Source organism: Protopterus annectens, chromosome 5.part1 (genome assembly GCF_019279795.1).
Source record: "Protopterus annectens isolate FY-2018-M chromosome 5.part1, PAN1.0, whole genome shotgun sequence".
In the NCBI taxonomy this organism is placed as follows: domain Eukaryota; kingdom Metazoa; phylum Chordata; order Ceratodontiformes; family Protopteridae; genus Protopterus; species Protopterus annectens.
Window position 1 is genome coordinate 24,444,649 of NC_056736.1, and position 9,300 is coordinate 24,453,948.

At 32.6% G+C, this 9,300-nt stretch overlaps 1 long non-coding RNA gene across 1 annotated transcript in view; it reads left to right on the top strand.

Moving 5' to 3' along the window:
• Nucleotides 1-8,485, top strand: part of LOC122803280 — a 216,580-nt gene extending 208,095 nt beyond the window's left edge. The window contains exon 3 of the long non-coding RNA XR_006365090.1: nt 8,436-8,485. This is a non-coding gene — a long non-coding RNA (uncharacterized LOC122803280). The remainder of the gene's footprint in view (nt 1-8,435) is intronic.
• Nucleotides 8,486-9,300: the final 815 nt, after the last annotated feature.

Here is a 9,300-nt window from a genome sequence, read left to right on the forward strand (position 1 = left end):
TTATGCTTACCGTAAGCAAGTGGCCTTTCATATGTTAATTCTGATGTCCCTGAAAAAGGGGAAGGCAGTGGAAAGAAGGCTAATAACCATCACAATGCAAATGCCACAAGGACAAGAGAATACTGCTTTTCCTTTCTCCGCTTAAGAAATATCTTAGGATCAATCAACTGATCAACCCCCAGTACAGTATTTGTTGGACTCTTGTCTCTTTTAAGGCACGTATCGATGTTTACAGATATACAAGTAGTAACACATAAAGATGTCTATAATAGCATTAAATGCCTTATATTTAGCATACCTTAACATTTTTTCTTGAGGCATGGCTGGCCTTTTGTCCACATCAGTACCAATATCATGGATTCTCTGTGAACCCTCTGTAAATGTCTACTGGATGGCAGAAATATCTAAAAATAGGCAAAAATTCATACATCAACTGCTGTAGAATTTCTTTGGGTCTCTCCATTGTTGTGAATATCACCAGTGGACATCTGAGAAGTCTAAAACCTCCACTACAAAAGCACAACCCATTGAAAGCTGTCTGGATCTCTGATAATGGACAGAACATGTTCCTTTTCAATGAGCTCTGGTTCTGTATCAGGACCCCATAGCCATCTGTTCTTGTGATGGTGCAATTGCTCTGCTGTATGCTTTTGTAATCATATCACTAGCACAGTGCAGCACCTGATTATAGTTTCTGGCATGGTCATCAACAACATTTATGTCAGTGACCACCTGCTGTCATATGCTTTTTCTTGTAGACATATCACCTCTGCCTCTGTCAAGCTGGAAGAATCCATGGTGGTGCAAAGCTTCAATGTTAACCACGTTATCTGTATCATCAAATGGTGACTTGCATGGAGCAGATAGTCTGGGCGTCATAATCCTGCATCACATGAAACAGAAAAAAAAATTATAGCACATATAGAAATCATTCCCATCAAATAGAATCTGCATACCTATCCTCAACACAAAACAATTCAACAAACAGTGCTCATTTTGGCTACACAAAAGGTAAGGGAGTCCCCCTACCAAGAAATGGACATTGTAATACTTTAGCATTACATCTATTCTGTTAACATTTTTGTTATGAGGACAGCAGTTCTGTAAATGGCTACTGGATGGCAGAAATATCTAAAACCAGGCAAAAATTCATATATCAACTGCTGTACAATTTCCTTTGGTCTCACCATTGTTGTGAATATCACCAGTCGACAGTCTAACACCTCCATTAGCTACAAAAGCACAACCCTGTGAAAGTTGATAATAAATACAATTATCTGCGATTACTGCTGAAATTCCAAGAGCAAATTGAAACACAATACCGTGATGTAGCCATAGCATTTGTTGACTAATTTGGAAAGTACAGTAAGAACTGACATATGCGCAGTATACCAGCAGTGAATGAAAAAAACTACACATGTATCAACATTCTTTTTTTTCTATTGTATATTGAAATGCATTCCAAATAAAAAAATTTAAGCAGTTTATGAAGAGGACAAACATACCTTATGAAATAGTGCAATACTTTGTAGAACAATCTCATAAAAATAACTAACAGTAATGGTCTGTTTCTATCCAATTGGTCTCCTCTACTTCCACTTCCATAGCTACACTATTACCTTTATATAGTGTAGATGTAGCCCTCTGAACACTGTGAAAATGCAAATGAGGCATGAAATCATTAGCATTCCTGAATACCAAAAAAAATAAATAAATCACTTAGTGTAGGGATGTAAACATTGTTTAAGTAGCTAAACAATTGCATGCACACACCCTAGGACTGTAAGGAGGAGCAAGGGCAATTGTTAGCTGCTAATGTCTTGCAAGTGTTACTTATTACTCTGAAAACAACAACAAGGAATACTGAACATACTTTTCATGCTAAAGTGTGTGAATAGTGCAGAACAGACTTAAAATAAAAAGTGAAAACACCTTGACAGCTATGAAAACAACCTTAAAAACATCAATATGCCTGTACTAATAGTGCAATGTTCATCCTCAGCTTAAACATTTTCTGAACTAGATGAACAAGCTGTCAGTATAGGGGCTATTATTCACGTAAATTATTTGGAATATCATGTTCAAGCAAATAAGAAAGGAATATTTTCAGATTTTTCTATGGCTGGACTTGTAATCTGATGTTCTTCTAAGTCAGATCTCTATGGTATGTATATTTTCTGATTACTACTCTAAACCTGTGTTGGTGGCAAAGAGGGATAAGAAACACAACTGAATGTGTGTTGTTACTGCGCTGAATCATGGGTTCAAATCCAGATACTGTGCTGTGTGACAGAGTTGATAGATATTTTCTGAGTATATGATCAGGTCTTAATCCATACAGATGTAGGAAACCTCAGAATCCTGCATTTCCATTATTTTTCCCTGATATTTGTTACTAGTGACAATCTTTTTTATTGTGTTCCTCATTTGCATGCATTTTGTCAAAGCACATTTTGGACTGGAAGCCTTTTGTAGCAATAAATGACAGTCCACTGTCTAAGATACAAACTGAGAAATTTCATTTGGCATGCCATCAGTAGCCCGTTTTAGAGTAGCACAGGTGTGGTTTGCTACAGTTCTCTGCACAGCAGTAAACTAATGATTTCCACATAAGTGTCAGTGTAGCACGCAGTGTAAATGAAATGAGTTTAAAGAAACAGAAGAGAGGGTGCAGGGGATGTAACCAGTTTGAAGCCACAAGCTGCACTGATGAAGGTTTTTTTGTGAACCTGAAAGCTTTGCTTTTTCTTCATTAAATCTATGTAGTACATTGCCATGATTGTTTCTTTTGTAACAGGATAATCAAAACATGTATTTTTTTACTTGATAGAACAATAGGAGGGATGTGTAAAACTGAATTCCCAGGACACAGTGAACTTCTCATAACCTATTTTTCTAGTCTGACTTTTAATGAACACCACAATTTATATGGGCATTTACAACTCTAGAAAATGTGCAAGATATCAGCTTTTTGGTCTTTACAGTGTAAACAATTTCATGGAGATGCAGAGTAATATTTGTTAAGTATCACAGGAGTTAAGTATGTATTGTTATTTATTAGCTGGGTATATAAAAGTTTTTTTTAAAAGGAAGTAGTTTAAGAGATAATTAGATCAACTGGATTTTTTGACTATTTTGAATTGCTGGTAATTAGAATATAGAATGGCATTCTGGTATTTGACAGATACATTTAATATATATGTGCCTAATCTCATTTTTTTCTGGACAAAGGTGTTCCATAACACCCTGTCAAGCTTTATATTATTGTCATTAATGTTTGGGTCATATAGTATAGCTGAAGTCATTTCTTTTATCTATCTCAGTATATCCCAAAATTTTTAAGAAGGTTCTAAGCATTTCTCAATCCATTAATTGAAAGATTTTTGTATGTATACATGTCTAGAAAAATCTTTTATTTGATTACTGGGTAATTGTTTAGGTTAAGCACAGAGTTATTCAGTTTAAAGTATGAGCTGAGATGAACTGGTTGTAAAATTTTAAAACAGCTTGTTAGGTTAAGTGAATCAATAATTTTTTTGCAAAATTATTACCTTATTTTTTTACATGTTTATTTATTTTAATTTATTTCATATTTTTCTTGCTGAGAAAAGGTAAGGCCATAGGATTATATTTACAGTTGACAACCTGATTATACCAGATTTTAACCAAGTTGGGCTCCATTCAGTTTTGGTTAAATTGCAATCTGAAATTGCTATAATTCTGCTGGTGTTTATTATCATAATAGAGCTTAATGTCTGGGAGGCCAAAATCCCAAACCTTTTTGTGATAAATTAGTTTATGGTAATGAATACATACTGAGTTGTGTACCCATAAGAATCTAGATAGATTTTTTTAAAATAGTCTTAAAGAATTTGTTGGACTTATTATATTGGATGCATTAAATTGAAATAACAGTCTTGGTAGTATATTCATCTTAATAAATACTTTTGACAACAAAGGAAATTTTAATTTATTCCATGTAAGGATATCTTATTTAATGATTACCCACAGTTTCATTAGGTTGTTTTGATAGAACAAACTTGGGTCCTGATAAAAGGATATCCCCAGATGTTTCAGTGACTATTTTAATTTAAATTCAGTTTCTGGAAAGTAGCTGATTAAATTATAGTTAGAATTTAATAGAAAATGTATTCAGATTTAATTTATAATTAGAAGATTTTGAAAATGTCTCAATGGAATGTAAGAATTTTGGAAGGTCAGTTTTAAGTAAAGTAAAATAGAAATTTAATTCATCAGCAAAGGCAATTAATGCAAGTTTTGTCCTGTTTACTACGGTAATATGATGGAATTTTTTGTGTTATAGGAAGGAAAGAAGCTCTATGTATATATTAAATAAGTATGGGGATAGTGGGCAACCTTGTCTTGTTCCATTAAAAATTTTTATTGGGATGATTATTATTTATATATAAAGTTGTGTGTGCATTACCATTTAAAACTTTTATTAAATTTATAAAGGTATGTGGTATGTCAAAATAACGTATGACTGAAAATAGAAAGTCTAAGTTAAGTCTGTCAAAGACCTTAAAGGCATCAAGTGTGAGTGCAAAGATTACATTATTATATTGTTTAGTAAGTAAAATCAATGTATCCAGGGCTATTGTGTGATCACAGGTTTGTCTGTCCAGAAAGAACCTCGATTAGTTAAGTGAAATTATATTTGGTAGCAAGGATTTCATTCTGTTAGCTAGTAACAAAGCAAATATTTTGATATCTATATCTATAATAGGAATTGGTCTGTAATTTAAAGTTTTTTTTGGTGTCCAAATTCACTTTGGGAATAAGGATTGTTTTCAATGATTTAGGTGTAGTTCTGTGATACGGTTTTCTTTTATATAAGTAAGTAAATGTAGCAAGGTTTTTGAAATGTTTTGACTAAATGTTTTTATAAAAGTCTGCAGTATAATCATTAGGCCTGGGGATCTGCTGGTTTAAGATTTTATATAATGTATAAGATTTCTTGTTGGGTAAATAGCTCTGTAAGAAAATCTTGTTGTTGTGGGCTAAATTTTGGAAAGTCTAATTGGCTTAAAAATTGAAGTTTTTCCTCTACTGAGAATTACAAGCTCTGTTGTCCATATGTCTGGGAATATATCTGTAGAAAAATTTGGATAATTTCATCATTTGTCTTACAAATTTTGTTTTGATCTGTTATTTCAGTTATTAGAGGAGCTTTGTTAATATTTATCATTCTAGCTAGAAGTTTTGATGGGGTCTGATTCCATTTGGAATATCAAGCTAACATTTTCATCTCATTGAATGATAATTGCTTGGTATATAGCAAGCATTGTTCTTTTTGAAGATCTTTTTTTTTGTTGGTGTTATGTTTGGGTTATAGTTTGTATATAATTCCTCCTCTGGTCTGCAGATGTTCTCTTTCAGCTTTTCTTCTTTTGAAGTATATATATATATATATATATATATATATATATATATATATATATATATATATATATATATATATATATATTTATATATATATATATATATATATATATATATATATATATATATATTTTTTTAATATGATGCCTTATTAATGGGTCCCCCTCAAAACATTTAAAACCCATAACATCTAATTTCATAAAATTGAGACCGGAACATCTAAAACCAAAAACATCTAAAAAATATAACATTGAATTTCATAACATTTAACAGTACAAATCACATGAAAATAACATCCCCTCCACATATAATGACATATAATGACATGAAACTACCAAACACACATTTTATTATGTTTCTGCAGGGTGGCTTGATACCGTGGGGTTAGGAAATTAACTTTTTCCCACTGTAGTGCGATCTAGGAGTTGGTATATTTAATTTACAGGGGGGTGTGGGGGCAGAGCAAAAACATATTAAAAAGTGTGTTTGGTAGTTTGGTATCGTTAAATGTGGAGGGGATGTTATTTTCTTGTGATTTGTAGTGTTAGATGTTATGAAATTTGATGTTATGGGTTTTAGATGTTTCAAAGTAGACCCCTTACTAATACCCCTAATTTGTGCTTTGACAGTAAACCATTATATGTCCAGCAGAATTTGGGAATGAGTAGAGTTGCACAGAAACTCATCGAGTACCTCATTAATTTCATTAATAATATCTTCTTTTAGGAGTAGAGTGGGATTTGAGTTACATTTATAACTACCCTTTTTGTTCTTGCACATATTAGTCAAATCTATAGTAAGAAAACTTCTAGAATGATTGGAAAATGCCTTGGTTCAATGTAAAAGTCAAGGTTGATTGTTAAAAATATATCAGAGATAAAAAAAAAAAATCCAGCCGAACCCAAGCATATGACAGTGAGAATAAAAAAGGAAATTTCTCTGACAGTGTATTCCTTTTTTGAAAATGAAAAGTGTCAATAATTTGTAATCTATTTTTAGGTCAGAGATCACCATTGAAGTATAGACATTGCACATTTTACTCCTACTTGACCTATCTGTTAAGAATCATTGATTGCATTCCAGTCCCCTCTTGTAATATATAGCAGCAGTTAAACTATAGACTTAATATTTTATAGTGACATGATAAATTCCTGTTGTTTGATACAGGGTGTGTATAAGTTCTATAACAAAACAGGTTTATCAAAAAATGTTTTCTTAATCATTACATAACAACATCTCCCTTCAGTATATGAATTGTGTCTCTGAATGATATATTTTAAAGATTTTTAATAATAATTGCCACCCTTGAACTGTTTGATACATTATTTTATTCAATTATTGTTTTAATCCATTCTTTCCCCATATCATGAGTCCATTGGCTGCCTGAGATATGGGTCTCCTGCACAAATATTATTTCTGCATTCAATCTGAATGCCAAGTGAAAAAAATGAATGTCTTTTCTTTTTCATTTGTAAACCTTTAACATTGCATGAATCTATTATCCATATTTAACACTCCTGGTACCAGTATACGGTGGGATGATACTTCAGTGTATCATCTTAGCATATGCTCCATTTATAACACACAGAACTAGAAAGACTGACACATAGCACTTGACTCTTCCTGCTGAATCTCTGTGCCTAACCACAACCCCGTAAAGCAAGGAAGAGAATAAATTAACAATGCGTAAATATCTGTATATGTAAACAGCATAATAACCATAAAATTTAACCAAGTTAACCAGTATAAAAAGTAATTTAAAACAGATTAAGAATGGCTTAACTTCCCTACAAATCCGCATAGATTTTCACACAGCCCCCTTATATAATGCAAACATGGCATTTTTAAGAACACTATAAAAACATGTTATATTCATTTTATTTGACATCATTCCTAGAATATGCAGATGAATGCATTGAAAAAGGGTGTTCCCAAAAGCTTTTCAATTTTTTAAATTTTATTAAAAGTGAAAGTAATGATCTTGTTAGATGAGATCCAATCTTGTTTTGGTCTGTTGATTCAGGTACATAAACCATTAATTTTAATTCTTGAAATTATCATTCCATTGATTAACAGTCATTTATTCAGCAAGTCTACCTTGTCCAGTATGTCTAGTGGAACCTAGTGTAATTTCTTTCTTACCTTTATCAATCAACCACCTTTACTTGGGAGTGCTATTGAAACTCATTAATGAAGGCTTGTTTAGCTTCCTTATGTCTTCTGACTAAATATTTAATTCATTTCCCTTGCAATATTAGAGTAGAAGGTTACCAAATTTGGAATTTGATTATTTTTTGCTGCTGCAAGAATTTTAAAAGCATCTTGATAGTTTAACAGTGTGATATAGATTTGCCTCAGCTGATCCTGTGTTTGTGCAGCTCTAAGTGAGCAATGTGCTCTCTCTATGACATTCTAGTTAGCCTCTGTTTGGTCTTCCAAAAGGCAGCCGATAATCTGGTACAGACCCTCCGTTCATTTTGCTTGCTCATACTTTTCAGCTACCCCTTGTATTAGAATATTATTTCTTCTGCTTCTTGCTTCTAACTAAAAATTTGTGGTTGTTTTTTCATAATGGTAGATTGTGAAGCTTTTTGTAACATTAATTTTTATTTCATTTTCTAATGTTTTAGCTTCTGTTTTTTTCATAATGGTAGATTGTGAAGCTTTTTGTAACATTAATTTTTATTTCATTTTCTAATGTTTTAGCTTCTGTTTTTTCCTATCCTGTCTGCTGTTGGGTTTATTGTCTTACCAAAGTTTTGTAGCTGGTCTGGGAATTTTTGAATTGCCATTTGCAGTGGTTGTAAAGTCATTTTGAGATCTTCCATATTAGGGAAATGGTCTGTTTTCAATTTATTCATACCTTTTGGCTTTTTAGTTTTTGCATTGCTCTCAGTTGTCTTGAGATGTTTTCTATTTCTGGTGTAATTGCTGCTGATATTTTAGCTTTAGTTGTTTGTGTGTCCATCATTTCTGCTTTATTTGCCATTGTGTGTTGTTCTTAAGTAATGGTTTTATTTTCTTCCTTACAGCTCCACAGGTCCTGGTCACAATCAAGTAAGCCGTTCGCTTATTGCAGGTAAGTCACTGTGGGTTTTGGGGAATAATCCTGGTTGGTAGGTATTTAAACCAGTTTTTATAAGCATTTTAAATCTTGGCTAATCATATTTTGGATTGGTTTAGATGAAGTGTACCTTGCAGTTTCATAGAGCTGTGTTAAAACTGTGCTTATAGGTGAGCACCACCTTCAGTAAAATAAGTTCTTATTACATAAATTGGAAATGTAAGGTCTGGATGGGTTAATGTTAAATCATTGTCAAAGTTTAAAACAACCTGTGTAACTGTGAGTTAAACCTTTGGTCATATCAGTGCTATGTGCACTATTGTGTCTTGAACAAGTATAACTACAGATAAACAGTGGATTTAGTGAAATTTAAAGTACATATAACATTTCTTATCCTGCTTTGTAGAAAAGGGCATAATCCAATATTCAAAATTTCATCATTGCTTCAAGGGAGTGTAAACTTTGTCATACAGGATCATCTCAGATGGATCATAAAAGCATGACTTCTGCTAAACAAGATCCACTCTGTAATTCTCTTAATTACGTTCAGAAAAAGTAGTATAGAAGGAAAGTTCAATATCCCTGGTTCAAGGTCAGTACCTGTGATGATTACTTTCAGCATTTATTCCTCTCCCACAGAGCAGAATCAAATTTTCTAGAGGCATTTGTCAAGAATCAAGCCTGCAGCTCTGGAAAAAAAATAATTTTATCTGCGCAAATAAACTCTTCATCTTCTTTTTCCTGATGTTTGAGAGATTCAGTCAGTCCTCTCACTTTCATTTCATAAATGCTTGAGCAGAGTAGTCATGTGCACCAGTGTTCTTGTGTTTGCT